Source organism: Micromys minutus (genome assembly GCF_963924665.1).
Source record: "Micromys minutus genome assembly, chromosome: 23".
NCBI classification, from domain to species: domain Eukaryota; kingdom Metazoa; phylum Chordata; class Mammalia; order Rodentia; family Muridae; genus Micromys; species Micromys minutus.
Window position 1 is genome coordinate 6,163,751 of NC_137958.1, and position 18,151 is coordinate 6,181,901.

Sequence of the window (18,151 nt, forward strand, 5' to 3'; positions counted from 1 at the left end):
ATTTTTGATACCCTCTCCTCATTATTGTGTGTGATACAAGTAACCCCAGGGTCACAATATATCTCTATTTTATCTGTAGATTTAAAAAGGCAACAGCTCAATTAATGTTCTAGTTTCAAAAAAAAAAAAAAAAAGGGAGTATATATCTATATAAAAAAACTTAAAGCACCATTCTACATCACACGTAGTTATTCATGTGGATTCCCATCCCTTTCTTTGAAGAAACTTTTAAAAACTGCGTGCATTTAAGTTCCTAGAATACCAGACTACTGACGGAGTTGATGGTGCTATTTAGAATATGCCAAAGATGATGCTGAACTTCGCTGAAAAACCACAAAGGAAACCAAGAGTCCCACATTAATACTTCGAATAACCCCACCAAAGAGGAAATACAAAAGGGAAATTAAGAGTGTGATAAAGCAGACATGCCTGTAGCAGAAGTACATCTAGGTTCCAGTCTCTTGACCTTGACTCTCATCTTTACCCCAGTTCCTCCTAAACCCTTCCTTTTTCTATAAGGCAAGTAGAAAAAGATGCAAAGCCTTCGGAGGGAAAGAAACCCCTTTCATCGTGACTTCTCCACTTCAAGGGGTGGTAGTGGTGGAGTAACCTCAGTTTCCATAGCTGTCAAGCAGAGTCACAGTGCCTGTCAGGGTTCCCTATAACTAGGACAAAAAGAAAAAAAAATGCTGTCCCAACGCTAAGTGAAAGCCACCATTCCTGGGAGAGTTGCCAACACAACTCAGCTTCGGTTCCACTCCCGGCAAGGCTGGTTCGACCTACAGTCAACAGGAAGCTTCTGGGGCAGGGACAGGATCCCAGCTTCGGAAAGGCCAGGCGAGAACGTTTTCTGGACCGCGACCAAGGGGCCAGCACCGCCCCGGTGCCTCACGCGGTTAGGCTGAGATTTCACTACCAGTGACAAAGGGTGCAGGGGCACAACGCTGAGACGTGAACAGTCCACCTCGCTCCAAAGAACCCCCAACCCCGACCAACCAACCTGCCCCAAAACAAAGCCCCACACCCCTCGGTGTTTTGGGTGAGCCAGGCGGAGCCCCGCTTCGACCGTGGCGGTAGACGGCGCTCCCGCAGGCAGGGAAGCGCAGGCCCGTGCTGCTTTCTCCTCACGCCCCCTCAGGAGCCCGCCCGGCCCCCGCCGCCATGTTGGGTCGGCAGGCGTGACACCGCCGGGCCTCCCAGCCGCCCGCGGACCCCGCGCCGGAAGGCACTGGGAGCAGGCGGCGGGGCGCGAGTTCCGGTGAGCGGGCGCGCGCAGGTAGCCGCAGCCCCCGCCCGGCGCGCGGCCGCCCCCGTCGGGAGCGGAGGGGCGGGGCCGGCAGCGAGAAGAGGAGAGAGGGAGGCCGCGGGGTGCGGGCGCCCGGGAATTCCCTCCTCCTCAAGCCCCGCGTCCCGGGCCGGCTGTGCCGCCGTCGCTGCCTCCGGGCGCCCCGCGAGCAGGAGGCGGAGAACGGAGAGGGCCCCGCGGGCGTCCGCCTCGGCCGGCCGCCTTCTCCCCGCGGCGACCGGTGCGAGCGCGGCCGGACCCAGGTAAGCTCGCGCCGTGGACTCGCGACCGAGGCGACTGACCCTGGCCCGGCAGCTCTAGGCCTCGGCATCCGCCCTCCTGCTCGCCGGCTCCTCCAGGCGCCGCCGCCGTCCGCCTGCCGGGCCCGGAGTCTGGAAGTTGAGGAGAAACTTCTCCCCTCCCCCGTCCGGCGGGCGGGCGTGTCTCCCGGGCTCACTACCTGCTTGCCCAGTGCCTCGGTCCCCGCCCTGTCCAGGACTTCCCGATCCCAAGGGCTGTGTAGTGGTCCAGCCTGTGTGCTGCGGCCGCTGCACCCTGAGTCCCAAAGGGCGTGGGGCACTCGCGAGTAAGGGCGACCCGGAGGTAGGGGAGCGGCCCCTTCTCGTCCTAGCGGCTGGAGGTCTGTGTCGCCGGACGCCCGCAGCAACTGTCCCGGGCGAGGAGTGGAACGCGGGGGGCGAGAGGGTGAGCGGCTGGCTGTGCTTGGTTTGATTGAAAACCACGACGTGTTTATAAAGTTTTCCTTTGTTTGGGTTTGAGGGTGTTGGGACGTGTTACAATCAGCGGCCACTTTTAAGGTGCCGTGCCACTCCGCCTCCCCTTGGGCTCGGCTCTCTGTCCTCCTGTGTTAACGACAGTTTTGTTTTGAGTGTGTTTTGCTTCTTCATAATTGCTTCCAGTTTTTGCTTTATTGGGCACGGAAAAAGAGTTGTTTTAAGAAAGTGGGGATATCGTTTCTGGTATAGGGATTGCTGTAGTGAATGGGGCACAGTGTCGTTTTCATGTGGATATTCTTTGATTGGGATAGCAGTGGAATGACTAATGACAGTTATCAAAGTAAATAAAGGAAAAGTCTGCAGTTGAAACATGACGTTGTACCTCTCTCGTGTGTTCCACAGCTGTGTTCTTTACATAAGCGATCTCACAGGATACTGTGGTATAGTATATTTGTTCACCATCGTGTAGAATTACTGTACCATAGGTATCGTGACAATAGAAAGTGTATTTAAATACCCTGTTAAGTTTCTAAATTTAAATTACACACTAATGGAAAGTCACTAGTGTGCATATGTGACTCAGTTTAAGCCTGAATACATGCTACCTCTATTAACCAGCACAGTGATTGTGGACTGAAAACATTTTGAGTGGGCAGACAGAGTAAGTTAAAAGCCAAAGTGGGGATATGCATCACGGATGAGAGAGAACACAACTGTAGGAAGGTTGTTCCTCAGGAATTTTTTTTTCTTCTTGCTATGTCAGCATTTAGCCATAGCTTATTTTTGAATACCAGCAAAACCTCAGGGAAAATGTAGATGCTGGTTGACATTTCAGTGGGTCCTAAGTTTAGGGGCGCAGGGAAGATTGACTTTGATTGAAACTTAAATACAAGACTGTTTATATTCCATGTTTTCAGGATGAAAGATAGAAGAGCTCTTAAAATGTGTACTTTGCCATAAAACTACGGTAATGTTATCAGACCTTTAATTTTGTACTAGTTTTTGCTGACTTCACAAACCACAAAATTGACTCCTTTCTGTTCAACTGAAAGTGAAATTACAGCCCTGACCTGTCTTCTTGGGATAGGTGTGAAATTTGTCTTATGGCCAAAGAATAATATTAATATTTTAGTCAAAAATTGTTTTTAGTTGAGGAAATTCTCAAAAAAAATCATTGTCTCTGCAAATAGAATTTATTTCATTGCATATATAAATAAAAGAATATGTTAAGCGAGCAGTGACCCAGCACACGGGAAACACTACTAACCCTTGTTTATTTGTAGTTCAGATTTGCATAGTTCTAACACTTAATGGCATATTATTCTGGGGAGAAAATACATTTAGCTTCCAATTTAGTGAGGCAGTTCAGCGTGAGCATCATTTATTAGGCTTATTCTGTTCAGGCAAGAAACTGGAGCTAGGCTCTGATGTCTTGGAATGCAAATTTAAGAGATAAAACTTTTTTTAAAAAAAAAGAGAAAAACCTACAAGGAAGTGATTTGCATAAAAACAAAGATAGGGAGGGAAGCAGCTGCCAGACTTCCACTGCAGTAGAAAAATTCTTCTGTCCTTGGGGTCTTGGAGGTGTTGGTCTTCATTTACCAAGTCACACATTTGTATGTTTGTCTGTTACGTGGGTTTTATATTTTACATAAAAATATTTTTAAGAAGCCTGAATGTAATGCAATGTAGAAGCTGCTTAGGTTAAATCAATAATTTAATTTTCAGGATAATCTGGTTTCCTGTCACATCCTTTAAGTCTTCCCTGTTGATTAAAATTTTTAGTCATTGGTGTCTGTCTGGCTTAAGGGCACTCCCTGGGCTCTTGGCTAACAGGTTTAGATTTCCTGCATCACAAGCATCATATACTAGTTGTGTGTGTAACTGCCTTGAAAATAGCACACACTTCCAAATGTACAGTAATGAGAGAATTCTTTTTAAATGTTTCTTACAGAATTTTTGATTTTATTGTTATTTTGATGTTTTGAGAGGTATTTTGTCTTATTAATTTTAAATATAAGTAGTAAACAAATAGTAATAAAAATGTTTATTGAATGAATAGATGTTGTTCTTTTATCAGGTACCTACCTTTCAGAAAATCAACCTTTGCTATATCAATCAAGATTGATATAGCAGGGGTTGACTTTCATTCAGTTTTCTCCCTCAAAGCAGTGACGATTCAAATTAAAATTTTTCAGTGTCAGTTTTAACAGGAGATTTTTGTGTCGTGATTTTTCCTTTAATTACACCTTATGAGGTATGTAGAGTCTGAAGAGATAGCACACTTGTGTTACAGAAGAAAGCAATGACAATGGTGTGTTTCTAAGAGGCAGAATGGTTGCCTGATGCCGCTTTATTTATTCTGTGTAGTTGCTTGCTATTTTAGCTGTTGGCTTTGTTACTTTATGTTGTCGTAATGGAGCACTGAAGAAGAGATTGCATCTGTGCCAAGTTCATATGTCACAGGAACTTTGCCATGTTGTAAAGGCGATGTTTGTGATTCTGTCCTTGTGTGGCTATTTACAGGAAGTTTTAGTAAGATCTTCCATTGTTCAGAGGGCTAGGTCACCTTTGGTTCCCTTTTAAACTTATTTATACTATAAATGCAAGTCTTTTAGCAAGACCTAACTGCGTCTCTTCAAAGGAAACAATCTGTTCCTATTAAAGTGTGTTGGTGTCTCACCAACACTGTGTACAGCCATTTGTATATGGCTACAATAGGGTATATACTTTCTTTTTTCTTCTCTCAGCTGCTCCAGTGCCACAATTAGCTGAGTATTGCTCAGCTGCAGCTGCTGGGTGATTATGAGCCATCCAGCTCCTGTCTAAACTCAGAGGCAGATTTAGCAAAAGAAGCTATAGTAACAGTGGAGATAGAGAAGAGCCAGTGCGGCTGCCAGTATGATTTGAGGAGTCTGTGCCAAGGGATCCTTGGCTGCTGCAGCTACTGTTGTCTTGGAAGCAGCCGACTTGGCGGCAGCATGTCTTGATCTGAGTTGAGCTATAACCTTAAGATTGGGAAACATACTCCAAGAAAGATGGAGAATCCTATGATTACAAAGTATAGTGTGATGTACTGATGGCATGAATTACAAGCTTCAGTGCCTCATCTCCTTGCCTGCCAGTGCGCTTCAGTTGTTGCGTTTAAGAAGCATGTAACATTTCGTTCTGCTTTAACTACTGTTTTGTGTTGGGGGATGGCTGGATTGCTGATATACATCAATTTTGGACTCTCCTTGCAAAAAAGGAAGATCCTTGAGAGGGGTTAGTTCTAGAACTAGCTACCCACAATTTATCCCCTGTTGTGTGAAGTTTGAAAACAGACACCCCAGATTCTTTTTTCTTACTGTTGGTATTTGAGAAGATAAGCCTCAACAACTACAAGTACTAGCAAAAAGCATGGTAGTACTTTATGAGGAGGTGGGATGAGAATTTTGGGAATTGAAGGCCAGCCTAGACCATTTAATATTACCTTGTCCCAAAAGTAAAAGGGAGAAGAATGCAAATCCAGTCAGCTATGTATGGCAAGCCAGACTGGAAGATGCTGTGAGCGTTTTTTGCTGCCTTTGAAATGATAGTGCAGCATCTTATGCCTTTTATAGCCATCTACTGAAGATGTAGGAACACCTTTTACTAATCCCGGAAATGCTGGGTGGCTCAGGGTTTTGGCTAATTTGAGGTAGGGATAAGAGATAGTTCAAATTAGCATCACCCTAAAGAAGAGATACAGAAGACTGATTGAGCATGATCAAGAATACATGTCATTAGGCCATTTAAGAAGAGACTGGCAAAATATTTTCTTCCTTTGTGTCTTACAAAGTTCATATATTTCTCATAAAATTGTAACTTTCTTTCTGTGGCTCTTACAGTTGATGTAGTGTTTCTAAGTCAAGGAACTGTTTTATAGTAATTCACAGTAAAGATTTTTTTTAAACTTCTCACATTTACTTATTTATTTATTGAGAGGGAGAGGAAGAGAGAGGGAGAGTAGGTAAGAGGTCTTCAGGAGAACGTTTCTTTCTTTCTTTTTTACAGTTTTAATGAATATAGAAAGTCTTGGGTTATGAAAAGAATCTTGGTTTTTATCTGAAATACATTTGGTAATTTATGTTAAAACTGACAGTATCATAATTTAGGTTTGTTTCTCCCTAGAATAAAAGGAAAGAGATGTACTCATTTGCTGTGTTATGTGTAAAGGGATGAGTAGTTCTTGGGACACTTCTGCTGGTTTTGGGGGGATGGGTTGCAGGAAGGAAAGTACTGACCACTAAAACTTCAATAGTTTGGTTTTCAGCCTGTGTTCCTAACAGTGTAGAGTCTTAGGTTACCTCAGCTCTTTCCCCCACCCCCTTGTCTGTCTTTTAAATACATTTCAGTTTCTTAGCACTCAGGAGCAGTTAGAGTGAGGTGGAGTTTTATATCTATATGTTAATATAAGTTCCGAGGCATATTTATTGGAATCAAACCTTTGTCCTCCCATGATTAGTCTTTTACAGATAAGGATACCTTAAAGTAATGGCATTCAGAGATTTGGAAAGGAGCAGGGAAGGAAATGTGGAATAATGAGGATAGAAGTAAAAAATGGTGAACTTTAGTAAATGTGATTTTTTTTTTTTTTAAATTATTGTATCTGATTCCACTTGGCAATGACCAGGTCCATAGTTTTGTCAATTTAGTGAGCTTCTTAGGTAAGAGGCTGTTGAACCAGATGGTTTCGAATAACATTTTAGCGTTGTATAAATGTGTAAAATGTTATTTTTCCTACTGTTGAGGTTTTGTGATTTTGACAAAATTTTATTAAAATGTGGTGGTCTGAAATTTACAATAAAATGGTAAATAGAATAAAATATGAGCTATGGACTTTGCAGTGAATTTTCTCAACCAAATACAATGTTATTCCATCCATTAAATGGACACCTAGCCTGTGGTGTGACAGACTATGCTGATTTTGATTATAAAAATGCTGCAGCCTTACTGCGGCCTAAGGATTCACAATTGGTAAAATTGGCCATGATTATGTGGCTGTTGTAAATTTTATAAATTAGTAGATGTTTTTAGTGTGGTAATCCATTATAGTATTTTTAGATTTTTGTTGCTATTAAGTGTGTGATACTTCTTAACCTTTTAACAAATCTCTTTATTGGGGCTGGAGAGATGGCTCAGTGGCTAAGAAAGAGCACAGACTTCTCTTCTAGAGGTCCCAAGTTCAATTCCCAGTATCTACATGGTGCCTCACAACCATCTGTAATGGGATCCGATGCCCTCTTCTGGTGTGTCTGAAGACAGCAACAGTGTACTCACATAAAATAAATCGTTAAAAATCTCAGGGCCTCTAGAGAGCAGCCAGTGTTCTTAACGGCTGAGCCATCTCTGCAACCCCCAGTATTAGACAATTTCTTAGCTTTTCTTTGAAGTAGTTAACTGTGATGTTAGTTACCACATAATCAAGTCTGTTTGGATGAGGACTTTGCTACCCTATTAACAGGAAATAGCTACTGTCATTAAAATTCACATTTACTTTTTAAAAAGATTTTGGTTAGTTGTGTGTATGTGAATTCATGATCTACCTGCCACAGTGTGTATCAGGAAGTCAGAGGACAACTTGTTGAGTAGGTTCTCTCCTTCTACCGCTCTCCCAGTTCACCTAGGCTGAACTCAGGTCATCAGGTTTACATAAGTATCTTTACCCACTGAACAATCCTATTGGACCAAATTTAGTGGTTTTGTTTGTTTCTTGTTTTTTGTTTTTTAATTGATAATATGTAAACAAATGTTAAAGGTATTTTTTTAAACATAGACTTAATATTTTAAATACAACCATGGGCATTAGAAGTTTTTACCTTTGATTGTCTTCAGAAAAAGATTTCCTAGGAAAAAACTAAAATTGAAAGTAAATTAAGCTATTATCTTTGAGGTAAAGGTCATCTATGTGGTAGATGAACCTATTGTCTAATCTGCCACCCCGTTTCTACCTGTGTAGCCCCTTCACTTGTTAAGAGTCACTGAAATTCTCCCAAGTCTCTCCCACATGCTCGGTAAGCTTTTTGATACCCGCCTCCTACTCTAACCCTACAGGAAAGAGTGAAGCTTCAAAAATAAGACAACTGGGGCTTGGAAAAGGGGTGACTGATGCAGAGTTCATAATTTCCCTCTTTATTTTGACCTTTTCGGTTTTCTACCCACTCCTAGTGTTGGACATTGAGTGATTAAAAAAAAGCATTTTCTCTGACAGGTTTATTAGGATACTAATACATAATGGGAATTACCATATTGAATATGAACTTTTTAATGTTTCCACATAGGAAGAAAAAGTCATGGAGGACATAGCTGGAGCAACTGAGGATAGACTCACTAGAGAAGCATCTTGTGTTTAGCATAACTGGGATTTGAATCAAGACCTGGGAATAAGAAACAGTGGTAGAAAAGAAGGTCTTTTCCTTTTCCTTCTGGTTTAAATTATATCTTTGAATTAGGAGCAAAGAAAAGTATTCACTTACAATTTTTGTTGTTTGTTTGTATGCACTGTTTACAGTGCAGCCAAACTGGCCTTGAACTGACTCTGTAACCCAGTCTGGCCTCAGATTTTTAGTCTTCTGGCCTTTGCTTTCTGCTTCCTGGAGGTGGAGTTAAGAGAGATCAACCACCATCCAACTCATACTTTCCTTTTAATGGAAGAAGCTTTTTGCTGCTGATGCTATTGTTTGTGTGTTTATCATGGGAAATGGTACAGGGATTTTTTATAAATGCCTAGCTCAGATTAACATGGACAGTCATTAGCATGTTTTCCCAGTCAGTATTTAAGTTTAACAAAAAATCACACAAAAAATGTTTTATTTACTCATGCGGTCTTCTATAGTTTTAGACCTATAATCAAGCTCTGCATCCTCTGTAATTTTGTATACATATTATGTATCAAATTGACTCATATTGCTAATATGAAATGTTGCTTTGGTATCTAAATTGTATTGTGTGTTTTTTTAAAAGATTTGTTTATTTACTTTATATGAGTACACTGTAGCTGTTTTCAGACACACCAGAAGAAAGCATCTGATCCCATTACAGATGGTTGTGAGCCACCGTGTGGTTGCTGGGAATTGAACTCCGAACCTTTGGAAGAGCAGTCAGTGCTCTTAACCAATGAGCCATCTCTCCAGCCCCGTATTATGTATTCTTAAATGAATTAGTAGTAACAAATTATACAGGCCTCATTTCTGCCACACTTTAGATTATGCTGCACAAAACAGGTGCTTTCTAGTTTACCCAATTTTTGAATGGTGATTTAGAAATTTACCAAGTAGTCAAGCTATATTTGGAGTAAACAGTGGGTTTTTTTAATGCTGGTTCATTATTTTAATTTTTATTGTCTTCCATATGGTTTGTTCCTGTAAATCATATTGCTATACAAATTTTTCAGTGTCTGAAAAAAAGTTTCCATTTAAAGCTCTGAATGAAATTTGTGTTTGCTACTTTGGTCATGTTTTCTTATGTTGACGTCTCCTTCACTACCTTAGAAGTCCTTTTTGGCTTCTTTTTATGCCTTGAATTGTAAACTGAGACCATACTGCTTGTCCTCCCTCATAAGCTAGAACATGGTTTTCTAATGGGAAAACCTAGACTTTGTAACATGCCGTAGAGATCCTATAAGACCTTTATAGGTAAATTCAGCAAGTCATTCTGTTTAGTAAGTTTTCACATGAAAACGGACAGGTTTTTTTCTGTTATTGTGCCAGCTCTAGACTAGAATGTCAGCTGCCTGGGGTGGGGAGTTTCGTTTTCATCCTAAAGTTTTCTGTGAATCTGAGACAGTGACTTTTGTAAAGTGTTTTTGAGTCTAGGGTGTGCAGCTGGCAATGTCTTCTTATCACAGACCCATGAACAAATACCTCACTAAACTCATGCAGCAATGTTAGATTTTTGTTTATACTTGATTTTTCGGTGTGGCAAATCTAATGTAATTCAGTGATAGTTTTTTCAAGTACATTCAAGTAATCATTTGACTTCACTGATGTTTGAATTGTCAAGGAGAGGTAAATGTTAAAGAGTAATACTTAATTATCCCTAGGCACAATTGCCATTTTCAATGAAGGCATTCTGTTTATGTTTAGAGACTGTGCTTCTTAAAAACTGTAGTCTATATCAGTTCCTGTTATATTACATAAATGTAAACAAGTCATTTGGATTTACCTAATGGCTGTAAGGAGAGCTGGGGAAAATAGTCAGGCACCTGGCTTCTCCTAACCAAACACTTCACCAATAGGAGAAGAAAATTTTTGGTGGATAGATATCTCTGCCACAGAAATCACCTAGTAGCTAAACAGGTTGGATAGTGTGAGATCACAGAAACTTAGGATATGTCTCACTTAGTCCCTGTGGCTCCTCCTAGCACTTCTCACATTCCCCCTACCCTAAACCTCTCCTGCCCAGGGGCAGGGAGGGCTTCCACTTCCCTTCCCCCAGCTTCAGGTTCCTCAACCATTTTAGTTATGTACCCTCTTGGTCTCCTGGCTAACTCTTGGGCTCTTGGTTCAAGGCTCCCCTCTTGGTCTGCTTGCCACTGCCTTTCTCTTTCCTTCTTGCTCCCTTCCTCCATTCCTCTTCTCTCATGGCCTCCTGTTCAGTCTGCTGGCTGTACTCAGTCTAGATCTTTCTAGATACCTCTGGCTGGCTGTCCCTTCCCATCAAATCTATAATAAACTGTCTCAACCATACCTTGAAGTAGTCATATCCTCATTTTTTCACTCATATGTATAGAAACATACTATTTGGTTATAAAAAAAGAACCTGGTTAGCATATTTATCAAAAGGTGTCTATGTGATATTTTCTTTTTTTTTTTAAGATTTATTTATTATATATAAGTACACTGTAGCTATCTTCAGACATACCAGAAGAGGACATCATATCTCATTACAGATGGTTGCTGGGATTTGAACTCAAGACCTCTGGAAGAGCAGTCAGTGTTCTTAACCACTGAGCTATCTCTCCAGCTTGTGATATTTTCTTGATTGAGGCTTTCAATATTGCTTTAGAAGCAAGCTAGTTATGATATAAGACTTCACATAGCCCAGCACTTTCTGAAAGTTTATTTTCTAAGCTAGACCATCTGTTAAACTTAATTGGGAATCTGATCTTTGAACTTAATTTAGGACCACTAAGAAGGAAAAATGCTAGGCATCTGCAGATTCTTTTTTTTTTTTTAAGATTTATTGTATTTTATATGAGTACACTGTAGCTGTCTTCAGACACACAAGAAGAGGGCATCAGATCCAATTGCAGATGGTTGTGAACCACCATGTGGTTGCTGGGATTTGAACTCTGAACCTTTGGAAGAGCTGTCAGTGCTCTTAACCACTGAGCCATCTCTCCAGCCCCCATCTGCAGATTCTTGACAGAATCTTTGGTGGTAAGGGCTGTGCCTTCATGGGTTTTATATTAAAAACACTAGGAAATGCAGTTTTGGATTTTAAGAAATACCTTGACTTAGGAAGCATTAAAATCTAGTAAATGTCTAGCTTAAGATTCTAATGGGCAACATTTAATTTGTTTATATTTAAATATATATATATATATATATATATATATATATATATATATATATATATATAAACATATAAAACCATATGTGTGTGTGTGTATGTGTGTGTGTGTGTGTGTGTGTATCTTTATGTATGTGCCCCTTTGACCCCTTTGTGAGTACATGTACCCTTGGACATCAGAAGAGAACATCAGATCCTCCAGAATTGGAGTTACAATTTTGAACCACCATACATTCTTGGTCCTCTTGCAAGAGCAGCAAGTTCTTTCAATCATCTTTCCCACCTCACCCAACTTTGTATGAACACCCAACTTATGAAACAATCTGGTTATGGTGGTAAAGGAGAGTTTAGACTAAACCTAGGATTATATTTATAGCCACACAGTTCTTTTAGTGTTGAAAAGATAGCTTAAATAACAATGTCAATGAATTTGATGGGATATAGTAGCTGGTGGAAATTATTGTGGAATTCCTCACCCTCTTCATTGTCTAAGAAATCTCTTAGTCACTCCTATTGGAGCTAAGTGGTACTTTTGTTGTTGTTCTAGTAATAGTAGAAGAGAGGGTTTTGAACCTCTTAGGTTATTACCAGAGGACAAATGAGACTTTTAGAATATCCTAGGAACATGAAACAATACTAATAAATAGCAAGACAGTGTTTCAACTTTTTATCTTTTAACTTCTCTAACAAGAAGTTTATTCTTTAAGTTAGAAAAGCTGGAACAAACTAACTAAATAGGTTAGTTTGACAGAAGAGCTTACCAAAAGGGAATCTAAGCCAGAGTGACTTTTGTAGAGACTGAGGTTGGAATTTTGGTTTATTTATCTATGTAGATACTGGGCATGGTGTGGCAGGCCTTTAATCCTAGCACAAGAGTCAGGCAGATCTCTTCCATTTGGTGCCATGCTGGTATATGTAGTGTTCCAGGCCAGAAAGGACTGCTTTAAAGTCAAACAAGGTCAAAACATGTGGTTTGAGATATTTCCTGACACCTCTGAGTCAATGGATGTATGCTTGCTCATCAAAAGTGACCACTGTGTACATCTATCAGTTCATTAAGGCAAAGAAAAAAAAAAAAGAACTGACAGACATTATATTAGTGAGCTTTGATGCAATGGAATAGGTATGATGCAGTGTATTTTATAGCATGTAATATATCTTAAATATATAGTGTAATAGATTTAAATGATATCAGGTTTTGGTTCCAGAAGAATTGTATCTCTTAAATTCTAAAAGACACTTTTTTTATTGTTCTCAAGACACAACTGGTAGTAGAGAAATCAAGAAAACAGATACCCCCCCCCCCAAAAAAAAATTAAATGACCTTAAAAGTGAATTTAGTGAGTATAAACACTACCATTGTCTTTTGTCTCTGACAGTGCTTTAGGCTATTCAGAAATAGGCAGTAGTGTGGTTGATTATAAAGTAGCTTTTTACAAGTGGCTGTCTGCTGTGCTGTGAACCTTTATGTCTGGAGTTGAGTATATGCTGCATAAAAGTCATGATATTGGTACATTCTTATGTCATAAACAGCCACCCCAGTGTCTATAAGAATCAGTAATTTTTCTACTTTAAAAAATGTTTTTACTGAGTATTTTTGCATTCATATTCATAAGGGAGATTGGTCTGAAGTTCTCTTTTTTGATGTCTTTGTGTGGTTTAGGTATAGGCATAATTGTGGCTTCATAGAACAAATTGGGTAATGTTCCTTCTATTTCTATTTTTTGGAATAGTTTGAACAGTATTGGTATTAGGTCTTCTTTGAAGGTCTGATAGAATTCTGTACTCAACCCATTTGGTCCTGGGCTCCTTTTGGTTGGGAGACTTTTAATGACTGCTTCTGTTTCTTTAGAGGTTATGAGGCTATTTAGATGGTTTATCTGGTCCTGTTTTAACTTTGGTACCTGGTCTGTCTAGAAAATTGTCCATTCCATTAAGATTTCCAGTTTCGTGGAGTATAGGCTTTTGTAGTAGGATCTGATGGGTTTTTTTTTTTTTAATTTTTTTCAGTTTCTGTTCTTATGTCTCCCTTTTCATTTATGATTTTGTTAATTTGGATACTGCCCCTGTGCCCTCTGGTTAGTCTGGCTAAGATCTTTATCTATCTTGTTGATTTTTTTTCTCAAAGAACCAGTTCCTGGTTTTGTTGATTCTTTGAATAATTTTTTTTTGTTTGTTTGTTTCTACTTGGTTGGTGTCAGCCCTGAGTTTGATTATTTTCTGCCTTCTACTCCTTTTGGGTGTATTTGCTTCTTTTTGTTCTAGAGCTTTCAAGTGTGCTGTCAAGCTGCTAGTGTATGCTCTCTCCAGTTTCTTTTTGGGGTCACAAAGAGCTATGAGTTTTCCTCTTAGCACTGCTTTCATTGTGTCTCATAAGTGTGGGTATGTTGTGCCTTCATTTTCATTAAATTCTAAAGTCTTTAATTTCTTTCTTTCATCCTTAACCAAGTTATATTGAATAGAGCATTCTTCAGCTTCCATGTATATGTGAGCTTTCTATTGTTTTGATTGTTATTGAAAACCAGCCTTAGTCCATAGTGATCTGATAGGATGCATGGGATTATTTTGATCTTATATTTTTGAGTCATTTGTGACTAGTTGATTATATGGTCAATTTTGGAGAAGGTACTGTGACGTGCTGAGAAAAAAAAAAGTCTATTTTTCTGTTTTAGAATGAAACGTTCTATAGATGTCTGTTAAATCCATTTGATTCATAACTTCAACTAGTTTTACTGTGTCTCTGTTTAGTTTGTTTCCATAACCTGTCCATTGCTGAGAATGGGGTGTTGAAGTCTCCTACTATTGTGTGAAGTGCAATGTGGATTGGCAGGATTAATATAGTAAAAATGGCCATTTTTCCCAAAGCAATCTACAGATCCAATGCAATCCCCATCAAAATTCTAACTCAGTTCTTCATAGAGTTAGAAAGAGCAATTTGCAAATTCATTTGGAATAACCAAAAACTCAGGGTAGTGAAAACTATGCTCAATAATAAAAAAAACTTTTGGGGAAATCACTATCCCTAACTTTAAGCTGTATTAAAAGCAATAGTGATTAAAAAAACTGTATGGTATTGATAGAGCAATAGAATAGAATAGAATAGAATTGAAGACCCAGAAATGAACCCACACACCTATGGTCACTTGATCTTTGACAAAGGAGCTAAAATCATCCAGTGGACAAAAGACAGCATTTTTAACAAATGGTGCTGGTTCAACTGGTGGTCAGCATATAGAAGAATGCAGATCAATCTATTCTTATTGCCTTGTACAAAGCTCAAAACAAAGTGGATCAAGGACCTCCACATGAAACCAGATATCTAATGAAAGAGCCTCGAACACGAGGGCACATGGGGAAATTGTCATGAACAGAAGAAAATATCAATGTTTTATGCTCTAAGATCAACAATAGACAAGTGGGACCTCATAAAATTGCAAAGCTTCTGTAAGGCAAAGGACACAGTCAATAGGACAAACAGCAACCAATGGATTTGGAAAAGATCTTTACCAATCCTACATCTGCTAGAGGGCTAATATCCAATGTACAAAGAACTCAAGAATTTAGATTCCAGAGAACCAAGTAACCCTATTAAAAAATGGAGTACAGAGCTAAACAAAGAATTTTCAACTGAGGAATACTGAATGGCCACAAAGCACCTAAAGAAATTTTCAACATCCTTAGTCATCAGGGAAATGCAAATCAAAACAACTCTGAGGTTCCACCTTACAACAGTCAGAATGGCTAAGATCAAAAACTCAGCTGATAGCAGATGCTGACGAGGATGTGGAAAAAGAGAACACTCCATTGCTGGTGGGATTGCAAGCTGATACAACTACTCTGGAAATCAGTCTGCAGGTTCCTCAGAAAATTGGACATAGTACTACCTGAGGACCCAGCTATACTACTCCTGGGCATATACCCAAAAGATGCTCCAACATATAACAAGGACACATGTTCCACTATGTTCATAGCAGCCTTATTTATAATAGCCAGAAGCTGGAAAGAACCCAAGATGTCCTTCAACAGAGGAATGGATACAAATAATGTGGTACATTTACACAATGGAGTACTACTCAACTATTAAAAACAATGACTTCATGAAATTCACAGACAAATGGATGGATCTAGAAATTATCCTGAATGAGGTAACCCAGTCACAAAAGAACACACATGGTATGCACTCACTGATAAGTGGGTATTAGCCCAAAAGCTCAGAATACCCAAGATACAATTCACAGACCACATGAAGCTCAAGAAGGAAGACTAAAGTATGGATGCTTCAGTCCTTCTTAGAAGGGGGAACAAAATGCTCCCAGGAGGAAATACAGAGACAAAGTGTGGAGCAGAGACTGATGCAAAGGCCATCCCTTATACAGTCACCAAACCCAGACACTATTATGGAGGCCAAGAAATGCATGCTGACCGGAGCCTGATAAAGCTGTCTCCTGAGAGGGTCAGCCAGAGCCTGACAAATGCAGGGGCGGATGTCAGCCAACCATCGGACTGAGAATAGGGTCCCCAATGTAGATCGTGCTGATCTTGAACTCACAGAGATCCAACTGCCTCTGCTCTTGGAAGTCTCTTGTCTGGTTGTTTTTCAGTTAATTTCTTTAGCTTTTGCTGGTTAATTAGATTATGCAGAAATAGTAACTACAGTCTAGATTCATTTCCAGCTTGTTGCTATCTTATTTTGTTTTATTGTTGTTCTGGTTTGCTTTCTGTTGCTGTGAGAAAACATCATAACCAATAGTAACTAAGGAAGGAAAGGGTAAGTGTCTATCACAGTCTATCATTGAGAAAAGTCAGAGTAGGAAGCTGGAGGCAGGAACCCAAGCAAAAACCATGTCTACTTACTGGCTTGCTTTCCATGGCTCCCACATCTTGTTTTCTTGTATACCAGGACCACCTAAGGTGTCCATTGTGGACTGGGCCCTCCCACATCAATCATGGATTAAATACATCACAGGCTTGCCTACAGGCCAGTCTGATAGGGGCAACCCTTTAAGGTAGTCTGATAGAGGCAACCCTTTAAGGTAGTCTGATAGAGGCAACCCTTTAAGGTTCCTTTTTCACAGATGACTTCAGTTTGTGTTAAACTGACAAAATGTTAACCAGCGTAGTTGTTATGTAGCTTTGTTAGTATTTTCAGACCAGGTTAAAGAATTATAAGTTTTAATGAAAGTATTTCTAATATTTGTCACTAAGTAGTGATTCCAAAATTGCTTTGAGCTTTAGATGCAGAAATAATATTATCAAAGGATTCTTCTATTCCTATTCCATGAAAGTTCTCATTTTATAAATGTAGGTACTTAATTTTTTTTCTTAGTTTCTAAAAAATAAATTATCTCTTTCCTCTCTCTCTCTCTCTCTCTCTCTCTCTCTCTCTCTCTCTCTCTCTCTGTGTGTGTGTGTGTGTGTGTGTGTGTGTGTGTGTATGCTGACATACACCTAGGTAAATGTGTATGGTAATAAGAGGACAACTTTCAGGAGTTGTTTCTTCTACTACACAGACACGTGGATCCCAGGGAATCAAACAAACTTAGTCATCAGATTTGGTGTCAAGTGTCTTTACCTGTGAAGTGATTTCATTTGTTAGTACTAATTTTCAGATTCGATTTCTAGCTCTGCAAAAATAAATTAAAACAACAGCATTTAGATTTTTTTACATTAATGTTTATTAGAGGGAAAATCAATATGTATGACATTAAAAAAAAAAAACATTTGAAGCTAGGGATATAACATTGTGTGCTTATCATGTGAGTTGCCAGGTTCGGTACCCAGCATCAAACAAAATAAAACATTTAACTTACAATGTTTTTATCAAAATAAATCATATATACAAAATGTTCTAGTTAATTTTCACTGTTAACTTGACATGGTATATGGTCTCTCAAAAGAGAGCCTCCCTCTTTTGAACTATTGCACAGATCAGATTGGCCTGTAACCATGTATGTTAGTTATTGTCTTAATTGATGTGAGAGGGTCTAGTCCACTGTTGGTGGTACCATTCCTTTGGCAAGTGGTCCTGGGCTATACATGAAAGCTAACTAACCATGATCCAGAAGTAAATGAGCCAGCCAAGAAGTGGTGTTCTGCTTCAGGCTCTTGTTTGAGTTTCCGCCCTCACTAACCAGTGGTGGGCAATGAATAACCTGTGAGCTGAAGTATACCCTTTCGTTCCTTAAGTTGCTTTTGGTCAGAATGTTTATCTCAGCAGCAGAACTTTAGTTACTAGAGCACAAAATAACTATTTCTGGTTATGTTCTATAAAAGTACTATTAACATAAGTTACCAGCTACTTGTTAAGACAAAGAAGCCCAGAGTTAGGCTCATAGGAGCTTTTGTAAATAAACTAACTGCTATCTGTGTTTCAGTTTAAAGATACCTTAAATTATATTATTGATTTGGTAACATCGAACTCAAAAAAATTTTTTTAATTCATGCCTGAGTGCAGCATTTTGACGCTTCTGTTTTCTCTGTAAGATACAGCTTAAAGTTTCAACGTTTGTGTAGTTTTGTTTAGGAACTTTTTAAACAGGATCTCTTTCCCAGTTCAGTGATTGACTAAACTGACTGGTCAGCAAGTTCTAAGGAT

At 39.5% G+C, this 18,151-nt stretch overlaps 1 protein-coding gene across 1 annotated transcript in view; it reads left to right on the plus strand.

Moving 5' to 3' along the window:
- Positions 1–1,370: 1,370 nt before the first annotated feature.
- YES1 (YES proto-oncogene 1, Src family tyrosine kinase) overlaps positions 1,371–18,151 on the plus strand; it is a 53,979-nt gene continuing 37,198 nt past the window's right edge. The window contains exon 1 of the mRNA XM_080936174.1: positions 1,371–1,548. The gene's annotated coding sequence lies outside the window, so the exon portion shown is untranslated. The remainder of the gene's footprint in view (positions 1,549–18,151) is intronic.